The sequence below is a fragment of the Psammomys obesus genome, unplaced genomic scaffold (assembly GCF_907164565.1).
Source record: "Psammomys obesus unplaced genomic scaffold, mPsaObe1.curated_primary_1811, whole genome shotgun sequence".
Classification (NCBI taxonomy): Eukaryota; Metazoa; Chordata; class Mammalia; order Rodentia; family Muridae; genus Psammomys; species Psammomys obesus.
The window spans coordinates 28,631,850-28,642,956 of NW_026592118.1; positions in this window are offsets into that span (position 1 = coordinate 28,631,850).

The following is an 11,107-nucleotide window of genomic DNA, read 5'->3' on the forward strand; positions in this document are numbered from 1 at the left end:
GGCAGAGATGTACAACTTACCAGACCTACTTAAAAATATTTACATGCCATTTTTTCTGAAATAGTTCAGTTTTTTCATAAAAATACAAATGAGGTTAATTTTGTTGATTAGAAGTAGAAAAGAATTAAACTTTTAGTATCGACTGGATTATGGCTAGAGTGACTAACACTATTTGGAAAAAAAAAAAAACAGACCTTATTCTAAGCGATATGTTTTAAATCTGAAATAATTCGTGCGAGGTAACGTTCAAGTTTAGGGTTATAGCTCTTGAAATAAGGTCCATCATGAGGTGATCAAGTAGATAAATGACAGTTAACAGAGTGCTTGGGTGCCATGGGCTGCCTGGGTGCGCAGTTATCTTCTTGTTGAATCTTTACCACAGACAGTAAGGAGGATACTATCCGATGCTATCTGTAGCTGCTTTTTACAGACTTACAGAGAGTGAAGGCCTTGCCAAAGGTCGGTGTTTGCTTTGTGTAATATGCTTTACATCATGTCACATCCACTTGCTGTCTATTGCAGAGTGGAGCCATTCTGTTGTGAGCGCTGAAGGCAGGTGGTGCCGCTGGTGAGAATGAGAAGCGATTGAGGGCTGTGGCTCTTGAGGCGATGAACCATCCACCAGCGCTCTTTCCCTGGCTCCATTACCTTTCCTGTACCAGCCACTGGTTTTACCATCGAGCACCAAATTGGGACTATCCAACCAGAAAGGCAACTATTCACACCTGAGGGCCCTAGCTCCTGACAACTGGGCCCTGTCGTTTAGCACGGGGCGCTTTGGCAATTGCTGTATTTCATGTGAAAGAATCCCAGAACCTTGGGATCCAGCACCCAGAGCTGGACTGAAATGAACAAAACAGTCCACAGTCCCAACTTCTGGGAAACTTTATTTACTTTTTTCATGACAAGATTTCCTGTTGAAGAAACGAAAGTCTACAAGCAAATAAATGCCAGCAGGAGGAATTACTATAGTTGTCATAGTCTATGAAGAGGATGAGACTTACTGTCTCTGACTCAACACCCAAAGGCAGCAGATCAACAGTGACTGCAAGAGACACTGGGAAACACAACTTGTTTTTCCAAAACCATACAATTTCAATTATCATATTTTAGCATATGGTTCCACACTGAATTATTTTGCAGCTATAATTAGGTTGTTAATGCAATGCAGAATAGGACTGCATGTTAATTTGCATATATTTTATCTAATATGATGGACATGCAATACTTAGAGAACCATCTTTTTTAAAAAAGCAATTAATATGGAATTCCTTAACCTAAGAACTTTAAGATTATGTATCACATTCCTCACATTGTTTTTCTATTATTTGTTGAGATTTAGGATGGTGTTGTGTGTGTGTGTGTGTGTGTGTGTGTGTGTGTGACAGAGAGAGAGAGAGAGAGAGAGAAACTGATTCAACACAGTTGTAGGCACAAGCTATAGAGTTCAGATCTTTCCAGCTTTAATTTAGGATTCTCTCTTGTATTTGGTCTTTGGTAAGTGAAAACTGAATTTTCTTCTCTAGGACAAGTCTCTGTTCCAGTCATAGTAAATATCAATTTCATTTCCATCCTATTATTTTTCCAATTAAATATTTGTCATGCAGAAGGAGATCTGAGGTGTCTGTACTCTCTGTTATATAAAATGTTGAGCTATGTTAATAGCTTTGGGATACTATCTCTAAGGTGTAATGAGAAGAAATAAAACTACATCTACTGTGGATTTCTGCTTCCTCTCTCTTGTTAACTTGCCTCAAATATTGATGTCAATGTCTCCCATCATGATGAGTATGTATACAGTCAACATCCTTCAATAAAGAGAATAAGTAGGATGTCCATCTACATTTTTTCTAAAGGTTAAACATAAACCCTTATTTCACACCACCGTAGGTTTCCTGATGGTTTCCCTGTTCTATTCATATTTAGCAAAACCTATACTTCCAGCCTTGGTGAAATGCACTTCTTAGCTCAGATTGTTGTAGAAAAAGGTAGGAATATGACAGGAGGACAACCTGATATTTCTTGAAAATTCTTTCTTCCTATTTATGGCAAAGCTCAAGGGAATAGGCTCTGTAGAAAGAAAATTTATTTTCTGAACCCTTTGAACAGGAAGCTTTTTCATTTTTTTTTGAGGGGGGGACAAAATATTTTTTTCCAAATGTTCGTAATCATACCAATGTTTAAATACATTATGTTTTGCATATTTATGTAAGTCTATGTATGTCTGTATTCATATTTTATCTGTGTATTTTGATCTAAAAATATTAGCTTTTAATTTTCAGCTATTTGAGAAGGGGCCCTGATGTAATTTCTCAAATCGCTACTCCTTGAAATATGTCATGTCATGAGGTGTGTGTGTGTGTGTGTGTGTATGTGTGTGTTTGTGTGTGCGTGTGTTTGTGTGTGTGCACGTGCATGTGATTTTAGTTGAATGCCACTGTAACTATGCTCAGGATTGAGCTGACATTGCTATGATGGCCCCTCCCAAATCCCATTCACTGGGCTAGTGTATCCTCTCCCAGCTGTTTTGAATGTAGCCTGCCAAAAACTTAACAAATGTCTCCGCTTCTGGGAAACCTGCCCTGGGCAATTACAGCAGCCATCTCACCCTGGAAGCTAGTAGGGGTGGCCACAGCTTACGACAAACTGATACATGTAGAAAAGCCTGGACTCTGGGCATCAACAAATGGCAATTCTGTGGTATAGTTAATGCTTTGTGGCCCCCTCCAGGACTCAGGCCAAGGCTGGACTTTCCTGGGACCGTATTCACTCCCTGCCTTCTACTGCCTGGAAACACGGGTCCATTAATAGATACGTGTACGAAGACTTGAATGGGTCTCTATTGGTTTCCGCAAACAGTTCCCTGCTTTGTGGAAACCGCTCAGCATCTGATTCCTTTCCCTAAACAGCATTACAGCATATGCAGACTGAGCTTCCTTGCCAGCTTGCTATTGCGCAATATTTCAAAGACAGTAAATCTGTTTCCCCATCTATTAAACAGCAACAACCACGCTTGACCTGAAAATAGTTGAAAGCATGTAAGAGTCTTTCCCAAACAGTGGCGATTGGTCCAGATGGAAGAAATCATTTTTTTCCCCTCTAACTTCTGCTCTATGGTCTAAGTCCCTCACTCAGAAATGTGAAAACACAAAATGGATGCTCTCATTATTCTGAAATGCTATGCCCTGAACTTTAGCTCTAATTTCTATTATTTTTAATACCTGATTTCTTAAGCCCAAACCATTTTCACTAGCAGCTATCTTCTCCAAGTACAAACTTGAAGCTAAGCAATTTTATCTACGATTATATAGTTTTCTATACTATATTTACCTTATGTATATACACACACTCATCTACATATGTGGATAAAATACTTATCTGTGCATCACCCAAAATCACCTGGCTTATCATATTGTTCCGTGTGTAGCATTTTTTTTTTCTTTTTTGAGATTCTGTATCCCAGAAGTGGTAGACTTCTTAGGAAGATACATATCTTAGCTTATTAATTTCCTCAAGCATTTGTCAGACACCATCCACCCCAGAAAACATGGAATAGTCAGGATAGTAAAGTCATGGAGTTCCACCGTGTGTGGAATGCTGTGAATGGTTAATGGACTCCATGTAGGAAACTCACTATCAGAATCTTCCTCTTACGTTTCTGCAGGTTGCATCACAGACAGGAACCCAAGGGAGCCATGTTTGGCAAAGTGCTGAGACGTGCCTCTCAGTCTGGATCCAAGCAGAATGCATTGGTACTGCTCCCTGTGAGTTTAAACCCAGCAGTCCTGTGGCGCCTTCCCAACCACTTTCCCGCAGGAGGCTGTCTGTTGTAATGATCCAACCCCCAACATCGTAATTTCTAAGATTAGCTTTAGTCATTTAATAAGATAATAGTGTGAGCAGCCTCCAGTGGGATATGAGATGATGTTAATAATTACAATTTGCATTAGGTGGCGCCTCTCCTGGCAAACACTCAGAATTCACAAACGTTATCTCATTTTCATCTTATGACATCCTTGTTCGCCAGCATTTTTTTTTATTGCCTTTCTTCAGAAAGCAGCTGAGGCATGAAGAGATAAATAGTTTGTGTAAACTGAGACCCCAGATTTCCAAATTGGCTTGATGTTGTCTAAAGAAAGCATTTGTGAAAAACGTAGGTGTAGCGTTTACACCAAATGCTAAAAATGTTTCTGGAAAGTGTTACAATTCGGCCTATAAATTCAAAGATCCCCTAAACCTCATATTCAGCATAAAAATTTGTGGTGTCTACCTTCTCTAATAAGCAAGCATGAATGCCCCACTCTAGAGTCGGGCACTCTAGCTAGCATCTGACAAATAATGTATGAATACTTATGTGGAACTTGCATGTACACACTTCCAAGTGTTTTGTAAGTATTAACCAATTAAATCCCCATAAAGATCCTGGGGAGGAGGCATCATTACATCCCCTCCGCAGCGTGCAGGCAAAGAATCTAAGCACAGAAAAGCTAAGGAGTATGCTTAAGTCTTGAGTTGTTATGTGGCGGATGCTGAGAATCAAGTCCCTACAATCTGCTTCCTGAGTTCATGCCCTTGACAAACATTTTGCAGCCACAGAGTTCTGAATACATGTTTAAAATGTGCTCATTCTTTCTTCCTCATTTTAGTCAAGGGCTTTTCCCTATACCCATGGTTGTAGCGGCTCCTGCTTCTATTCTGGGTAGAAGCTTTCTATTCAACTAACAGTCTTGCCCAGGTTGATGATTCTTACATTTGAGTTGATGGCTAGCTAGGATTCAGCATGCCTGGGAGGTTTACGGAGGCCAGCAAAAGCTCAGTAACTGTACAGCCTTTTCCACTCAGACTCTAACAAGACAACTCAAGAAAGGAAATTATTTCCCAATTCTGTCTTTGAAAACAAAACAAAACAAAACAAACAGCTCCAAATTCTCACAGTTTGCCCTAGAATTGGAATGAGCTGTCATAGTGAGCAGAGGTATCTTTCACAGTGACTTATGCAATGTACTTGGAGTAGTTTCACTGCAGCGTATATTCATTATCTCATTTGATCCTTACCCAACTGCCCAATGAGGTCACTGGGAAAGCTATTTTCACAACAATCATTTTACAGATGAGAAAACTGAGGCTTGGCATCACTAAGTAAGCTTTTCCAAAGTCATCCCCATAATGAGATGCAGAAGCAGAGTGTGTTCACTGTCCTGTGCTAATAAAGCCTGTAAATTATCTCATCTCATATTAAGCTTAATAGCTTCTGGTGATATCATTGCTAAGCTCAAACACTTTAAACAAATAAAAGTCAGAAGTAGTCCTACTCAAGTCTCTTGACACCCAGGACATTTGAGAGCATCCAATGATTTTTCAGGTTCAGCTTTCTTTTCCCGTGAGAAAAACAGAAAACAGACCATACGGGGCCATGAAGAAAAGGGCTTCCAGAAGGCCGCTTCTCTCATACCTAAGACTTGAACTTGCCTGCTTGCTTACACACTGTCTAAATGCAGGCAAGCTCTCGCTTTCAACAACAACAACAAAAAATCTTGCCTGTGCCAGAAGTGTGTCCCTTCTGTCTGGGTTATAAACCTTGTGCTGGAGAATTCATTCCACCAAAGAAGGAATGAAAAGGCACTTCTCAGAGATGAATAATGTATGAGCTAGACAATGACCCCTGCAGGTCAAAGCCAACCACTTTCACTTTCTCCACTAAACGTTTTTCCATAAGAAAATTGGTTCTTATTCTCTTCTAGGAGCAGGACAATTGCAGTGAATTAAGATATAATTTAAAGATATTTTTTGTACATAATATTCCCACTTCCTAATGCAAACGGGCATTATTCTACATGAGTTGTTATTAGAACACTGAGTTTCTTCCCTCTCCACTTGACTAAAATTCAATAGTCTGATGTAAATGTCTTTACTCTCTACCCAGCTCACTTAGGAGTCCCTGGGTTTTCTCCTCTAGGCTCCCTTTCAGTGGAGTGGTGCTCTCCTTCAGCCTCAGTATTTACTGTATTCACCAGTTTCACCCTTGGTGATTTATCTAGTTATACTATTATACTTCTGTGTCTCTTGAAATAGTTTCTTATGAAACAACAGGCCAGCTCCCTTTTTAGAATGCTTAAGTAAAATTTAACATAATATCTAAATTAAAAAAATAACCTACACATAGGAGCCAATAAATAAATAAATAAATTCAGAAGGTAAGACATTATGAGCAAGAACATACTGCTTAGTTAATGAAGACACATATGAATTTATTGTATATATTCATAGACTGAAAGAGACTTAACAATGGCCAGACCCTTCAGTGGATTCATTCTAAAGGCGGATCCTTTCCAAGTAACAGCTCTCAGTGGTGAGGAAATGAATGGATACTGCTTTTAACACGACAAAATTAATGTGTTGCTTTTCAAATGTCAGCCTTACTCTTTTGTGTTTCAGCTTTATTTTTTAGTGAGAAAACCGTAAAATTCTTCTCATTAGATCAAAGACAGGATAACTACGTTCCTGTTCACAAGTATTAGTAACTATTCCTCTGAAAGTACTAGCAGATACAAGAAGAAGAATGTACGGTTTGAAATATGAAATAACAATGGAAATCTTAAGAATAAAAGTACAGCATACTGCAGAGGGATTTTTTTCTGAATAATTTGGCCATGGTACATCCATGAAAGCACTCTCCCCTTTTGCTAGGAGGTGTGTACTTTGGTACACTTTAGTTGAAAGATTTGGTTTCTGCTATCAAATTGAGAATGGACATACCCTTTGGACCAACAGTTTTATTTGTAACAGACTCATGTGCAAGTGACATAAATATAAATCTATTCGGCACAGATTTGCTTATTAGTTGTTCTGTTTAGTTGAGACGGAGTCTCAACCATGAAATCCAGGCTAGCATCAAACACTGACGGTCCTTCCTTTGTTTCCTGCTTGTTGGCATCGCAGGCATGCGTGACTGTGCACGGCTACAGCCTTATCTATTACATTGGGATCAGAAGCAAACCGCAATGAGCAGGCGGCTTGCTGGATAAAGGAGGAGTGGTTGTGCCACAGAATATGAAGAAATGATTTTTAAAAGTGAGGCAGATTTATGTAAATCAGGTATGGAATTACTCCCAAAATATATTGGTGAATAATGGAATATATACGTATGTGTCTATAACCAGAGGAAAGAAAGCTGATGCCTATGTTTGTGCTTATATCCAAGTACCTAGTCAGACATGGGGGCACATTCCGGTAATGCCATCACTTAGGCAGGAGATCAGGTGTTTGAGGCCAGGTTTGGCTCTCTCTCAAAACAACAAAACTAAAGCAACTACCAAGAGTGATCATCCCTAGAAGCAGACTGGCTGACTAAGGAGGTAAGAAGAAGATATTTTTTCTATATACTCTCTGGTAATAATTATCAGTAGCAAATGCTTAAAGTTTTTTTTTGTTTGTTTGTTTTGTTTTGTTTTTGTTTTTGTTTTTTTTAAGCACAAAATAAAGACAATGACGGTGAGAGATTAATTCTTCCTAAAGAAATGGGAAAGAAATCCACACTGGAGCTTGCTGACACATTTACTGTTTCATAACAAGCCGCTCCAAGTTAAACAGCCTACGTTAAGAAAATGCTGTCATGTCTGCCTATTCTGTGGGTGGCCTGGACCCATGTGGGCAATTCTGTCTGAGTTCTTGCAGGAGCTCCGTTCAGCTGGAAGAACTTGGCTCGCCCTGGGACCTCCTTTCACTGTGCCTCCCTTCTGGGTCAGTAGTCCCTTGGAGCTTCTTGACAGTATGACAGCTGCCTTCCAGGAGCACAAGTACAGACTCTGCCTTCCTGATGGAGACTTAGGCATGGATCCAGCCTAGCGTCACCTCTTCCTCATCCTAACGATGCACACAACACAGACCTTAACCCCAACTCAGGTTCAAAGGATGGGAAATGAACCACCTCAAGTTTGGGGGAAACGACAGGAATTGTTTGACCCTATTTACGTCACCTCAGACTTCCTGGTTCTCTCAGTTCGAATCACCGCAGCTATCACCACACCTATTTGGAATTATTCCTTACAGCATTAGTAGTTATGGGTCAAAATCTCACCTCATGTGACTCCAAATAACTATCATTTTCCCAAAAGAACAAAACAGCTCAATTTCTGGTCTTAGGTTAGTAGTCAGTTCTTATCAGGAATTGAAAAGCTGCTTGACAACCATCTAAACTTCAGTTCAGATTTATATAGGTCTGTTTTACAGATGGATCGGGTGAATTCTGGAGAAAGAAGGTGAAAGAAATTTTAACCAAACTTCTTTTCTTCTAACCACTACCCCCCGCAAAAAAAAAAAAAAAAAAAAAAAAAAAAAAAAGGATTATATTTCTATAAGAAAGTGAGTGTTTCTGGAAAATAAAACAGACTATGAATCAAAGTTGTCAACTTACTTTTTAAAATATCAATAATTAGAGGAAAACACAGCCCAGGAACCCAGGACTGCCCTTATGGCCAGCAGGGTTCCCACAGGCTTCCAGAGAGAACTGGTGACAAGGAATTGAATTGAGATTTGGGGTGATGCTACTAGCTTCTAGAGTTACAATAAGCCATTGGCTGTAATCAGCCTTCTGATGAGTCCTTGTATTCATCTTACCCCTTCTTGCCTCTGAGGTTTCACAGACATCTGTCTCCTTCTCTGAAGTTTCCTTTTAACATAGCTAGTTCCTCTTCCTCCTTTGGGCTGCAAGGTTACCTTTCTCATACATAGTGAAACTTTCTTTGATACCACGCCCTTCCCAAAACTAGGCCAGATGCTCTTGGAACAATTCTTCCTTTTCTATAAAATTATAAATTCTACAGAGGCTGCTTGACTCCTCAACCCAGAGGCAGACCCAGACAACCATGATTGTCCTCTAAAACTATTATCCATCGCTTACATTAATTAGTCCAAGGGCAGACATTACATTCAAGTGAGACAGATGAAGCCTCTTATTAGTGGTAAGATTTGGAGTTGTTGATAACGAAGTCATGTTAATGAAGCATATCAAAAGGAAGATCCATAAACGACTGTCAAAGAGGCTCAGCCAATTTGGTTCTTGCACTTATCTATCTCTTCCCTGGATCCTGTTAGACATGGCTATGTCATTCCCTTGCATGCTTTTTTTTTCTTCTTCTTGATGAAATTATCCAGAGCTAGCTATAATTCCCAGCCAAAATACTTCATACAAGTTATATAAATGGAAATGGACTTATGTGTGTGTGGACAACTAGTACAGATATTTTGTTGTTTGTTTGATTCCTTGGGTCATTTGATAAAATGAAAACTCTCTGAAGACAGGGAAGGAACATGTGTTGTCTGACATTGTTTCTGAAACACTAAATGATTGAGGAATGAATGAATGGCTAAATAAATAAACAAATAGACAAATAAATAAATAAATAAATGAGTATATGGAAATACAGAACTGAAACAGCTTTCTGGAAGTTCCTGGGAAGGAATGAGTCTTCATTTATTCTGAATAGAAGACTTAAAACAGCCTTGTGGACTTGAATTTGGTGATGATGAGTAACACTCTGAACTGAAATTTTTCATTAATTCTATTGATCAGTTAGTCATTTAATTCATTATCTAGGGAACATCTGAAAGGCAGAAAGTGAATTAAGTGAATTACAGGTAGGGCCTTTGCATAGCAAGACTGGCTGAAGGAGCTTGCTTATCAGAGTCAGGAAAGGTCTAAATTTAGGCAGGACAGAGGCAGGAGATAGTAGCTCTGGGAAGCAGCGGATGTTGAAGGGTTGCACCTTAGTTTGGTTTCTACTGCTGTGATAAAACACCATGACCGAAAGGAACTTGTGGAGGGAAGGGTTTATTTCAGCTTACAACTTTCAGGTCACACGTCATCAACAAGGGAAGTCAGGGAAGGACCTCAAGACAGGAATCTTGAGGCAGGAATTGATGCAGAGACCTCAGAGGAAAACCAGCTTGTTCCTCACGGCTTGCTCAGCCTGCTGTCTTATACAACCAAGGACCACTTGTAAGGGGGTGGAAGGAAGCTGCACTGCTTCCAGGAAGCTCGGCCATGCCACATCAAGCAAATACCCTACAGATTTGCTTACAGGTAAGCTGATGGAGGCACTTTCATAGTTGAGCTCCCTCTTCCCAGATAACTCTATCTTGTGTCAAGTTGACAATAATAATAATAACCAGGACAAGTTGTGACTGACCATAGAAGCAGGGAAAGGGCAGCCAGAACTGTGTGTGGCCTCTAACAGTTCCAGTGTACAGTAGCCAGAACAACCAGGACAGCCCCTTGTAGAGGGGAGAGATGTTTAGGGGTGTGTGAAAGTGAGTACAGATTTCTTGTCTATACCAACTCCCATGTACTAGGGAAATGAGAAAAAAAAAAAAACAAGGCTGTCAGGTTCAAATTTCCACATCGAAATTGGTTCTAAAACCTCAGAACTCTGAGAATGCCCTAATTCCCCTGTGCTAGCATTTCCACTGCTGGCATCTCAAGGGTTATTATATTATGCCCTTCTGCCTGCAAGCTGAGGTATTTTAGTAGACTGCAGGCTCCTGCTAGCACAAACTGTTAATTTTCCAATAAACGCTTCTCTTTTTAATTTTACGTTTTTGGTAGAACATGAACTTGCTAGATAACTCCGTCTAATGTATGAACTTTGAGTTTAAGAACTGGGGCTTTATACCTCTGTCAGCAATCTGTTTCCTAAATGACATGAAAGACAAAATAACTTTGCCTCCCAAGTACGTCTTGACAAGAGCCCAATTCTGGATGTTAACCATTTCTGGGCTATGGAATGATATTCAACTAAGAGTCAAGGACAAAAGCCTGATTTCCCAGCAGTCACAGGCCAGCAAGCCCTAGGCCTGGTGACTCATCTCGTTCTTCTTGGAGAAGGTTTCAGCTCTGTCAGTCTGAGCTTGCCCAGTCTTGTCAGGAAAACACTCTGCGGAGGTACAGGTGTCTATGTAGAGGTGAGGTTATTTTTGTTTAGTTGCTGTGGGCCCAAAGCCACTAAATCTGTTTCAGGAACAATTTTATTCAAGATTTCCCTTAATAAGGAAATCCATACTTCTTCTTCTTCTTCTTCTTCTTCTTCTTCTTCTTCTTCTTCTTCTTCTT